The 3,033-nt window shown below is 53.4% G+C and overlaps 1 long non-coding RNA gene across 1 annotated transcript; it reads left to right on the plus strand.

Annotated features, from left to right (window-relative positions):
* The first annotated feature begins 221 nt into the window (after positions 1-221).
* Positions 222-902, plus strand: LOC114814529. Its single transcript, XR_003762318.2, has 2 exons — positions 222-310; positions 700-902. It is a non-coding gene; the product is annotated as an uncharacterized LOC114814529 (long non-coding RNA).
* The last annotated feature ends 2,131 nt before the right edge of the window (positions 903-3,033 follow it).

Consider the following 3,033-nt stretch of genomic DNA (forward strand, 5'->3'; position numbering starts at 1 on the left):
TTTCTTAGAGCAAGTTTGATCGCTGCAGGGTGCAATCCCTCAAGTGTGTGTGTGTGTGTGTGTGTGTGTGGTGGCAATGAGTCTCGCTTTTACATTTCCTGATAGATGGATGAAGATTTGAAGACCTTTTTTTTTTCTTTTTTTGGAGGTGGTGCATAAAATGTATTTATTATTCTTTATCTCCCGCCTGGCGCACAGTGTCATTTGTTTTCATTCAGAGAAATGAATGCCATGCGGTGCCTGAAGAGTAATAACGGAGGCAAATGACAAGGAAAGAACGAGGCAGGAATCGGGAAGATACAATGGGCAGGTGAGGAACCCCAGGAGATTACTCCTGTCGTTAACGGTCCAATATCATTGAATGTCTCTTCCTTACTTACCCTTCCATTTAATAACAAATATTAAAGGCTGGTGCCTGCCGCGTTCTGAGTCGCAGGGAAGAGACTGGGGCGTATAACCTGGAAGGGAAAGCGGAGGGGACACAACGGGTCGGTGCTTCTGAGTGTAATTTTCTCGGGGCCTGAGTCCCGCCTCCTCCGATCCAGGGTACGAAGGGTTAAGAGAGAGTGAAAGTGAGAGAGTGAGGCAGAGACAAATGAGGTTTTATCCCTGGGCTATTCCGACAAAATCCAGGGCACAACGGGTCAGAGTAGGTAGCCCTCTGGCCTCTCCTGACCCGACTCCTCTCTCCATGAATAGGAACAGTGAAAAGACCCACTGGCGATCCATAACCAGCGCAAGAATCGTTTCGGCTCTGGAGCGCTAAAGATGGAAGAGCCCGGGACCGTTTCTCGCCAACCGGCCCAAACCGGGGGGCCCAATCTGGTGGAAACACACAAATACACGCACACACAAAATTTCCTTCGCTGACCAGATTTCAATAAAATCTCCGCGCACACACACTAGATGTCTGGTCTGCGGCCCGGCCGGACTCTTCTCCCGCAGGAGCGGAGACCCGGGAAGAGAAAAACAAACAAAAAACTTTCATACTCTAATACTACTAATAATAATGTCGGTATTTGGTAAGGGCTTACTATGTGCGGGGCACTGTTCTAAGCGCTGGGGGAGATACAGGGTCATCAGGTTGTCCCACGTGAGGCTCACGATCTTCACCCTCATTTTGCAGATGAGGTACGTGAGGCACAGAGAAGTCAAGTGACTTGCCCACGGTCACGCAGCCGACAAGTGGCAGAGCCGGGATTCGCACCCAAGCCCGGGCTCTTTCCACTGAGCCACGCCGCCTCCCCTCCGCATCTCGATTCTATTTATCGCCACTGTTCTTGTCTGTCCGTCTCCCCCGATTAGACCGTAAGCCCGGCGGGGACTGTCTCTATCTGTTACCCGTTTGTCCATTCCAAGCGCTTAGTACCGTTGCTCTGCACATAGTAAGCGCTCCATAAATACTATCGAATGAATGAACGGATCGTAAAAATCATACTTTCCCCGGGGGCTGATCTCGTGGGGTTTTCTTCAGGCCCCATGTGGTGGGAGATTTTCCTGTCTTGGTGCTCCCTCAGAATTGAGGGTACGAAGCCAGCTGGAAAAAAGAAGAAAAAAATCCAGTTTTGCTTCACTCCGCTACCACCGTTTTACGAGCCGAGAGACCGAACCGGCGTTTAAATGGATAAAAGCCAGATTTGCTCGTTAAATCGATCCACCGGGCCTGGTGGGGCGAGGAAGTTTGTGGCCCCGCCGACGTGTGCGCGCTCCGCCAAAGGCCAGCCGGGCCGACGCTTCAAAACCGAAATTGCAGCGCCACCTTCAGGAGACCCGCCCTTCCTGCAGCCCTACGGGACGCGCCGGCGGAGGCTGGAACGGGAGATGCGGCCCCGTGGGCCCCACGATAATAATCATAATTACGCTGGTATCTGTTAAGCGCTTACTCTGTGCAGAGCACTGTTCTAAGCCCTGGGGTAGACACAGGGGAATCCGGTTGTCCCAGTCTTCATCCCCATTTTACAGATGAGGGAACCGAGGCGCCGAGAAGTGAAGTGACTTGCCCACAGTCACACAGCTGACAAGCGGCGGAGCTGGGATGCGAACCCATGATCTCTGACTCCAAAGCCCGGGCTCTTTCCACTGAGCCCCGCTGCTTCTCTAACCGTAAAAGGCATTTGATAAGCACTTACTATGCGCCAAGCACTGTCCTCAGCGCGGCGTCATTCAAGGTAATCGGGTTGTCCCACGTGGGGCTCCCGGTCTTCATCCCCATTTTACTGATGAGGTCACTGAGGTACAGAGAAGTTAAGCGACTCGTCCCAGGTCACAGACGGGGGGCGGGGGCGGGATTAGAACCCACCACCTCTCACTCCCAAGCCCGTGCTCTTTCCACTAAGCCACGCTGCTTCTCCACGGGCCGGCCAGCCCGGCGAGTGTCACCGCAGCTAAGGGCTCGGGGCACGGAGGGGCTGGCGAAAGCACCCTTCGTCTTTTTCCTCCACACTCCGGCGTTTCCTGGGGGTCTCGCCATCTACCGACCCCCCAAACTCCCCTGCAAATGGGTTATCTTAACGTGACGCACCTACTTCGCCCCGGCATCCTCTGGGAGCAGCCGCCAGTGAACGCTAATCATTCCGTTTTCCATTCCCGAAGGCCGTCAGGAGAGCAGAGACCACTGAAGGGAAGGTTTCTTCCCTCCGATATGAGGGCCCTTGGGCTTTCGAACTTGGAGACTACAAGGTAGAACAAATGGAACTGATGAATAATAATGATGCTATTCGTTAAGCGCTTACTATGTGCCAACCACTGTTCTAAGCGCTGGGGTAGATACAAGGTAATCAGGTTGTCTCACATGGTGCTCACCGTCTCAATCTCCATTTTACAGATGGAGTAACTGAGGCCCGGATAAGTTAAGTGACCCCAAAGTCGCACAGCTGACAAGCGGCGGAGCCGGTATTAGAACCCACGTCCTCTGACTCCCAAGTCCGTGCCCTTTCCACTAAGCCACGCTGCTTCTCTAAATAATCGGAGGAGAGGGGCAGAAGGAAGGGGGTCGCTCTACTTTCTGATTGCCTCCGGTTGGGTGACTCCCGA

The sequence above is a fragment of the Ornithorhynchus anatinus genome, chromosome 10 (assembly GCF_004115215.2).
Source record: "Ornithorhynchus anatinus isolate Pmale09 chromosome 10, mOrnAna1.pri.v4, whole genome shotgun sequence".
Classification (NCBI taxonomy): domain Eukaryota; kingdom Metazoa; phylum Chordata; class Mammalia; order Monotremata; family Ornithorhynchidae; genus Ornithorhynchus; species Ornithorhynchus anatinus.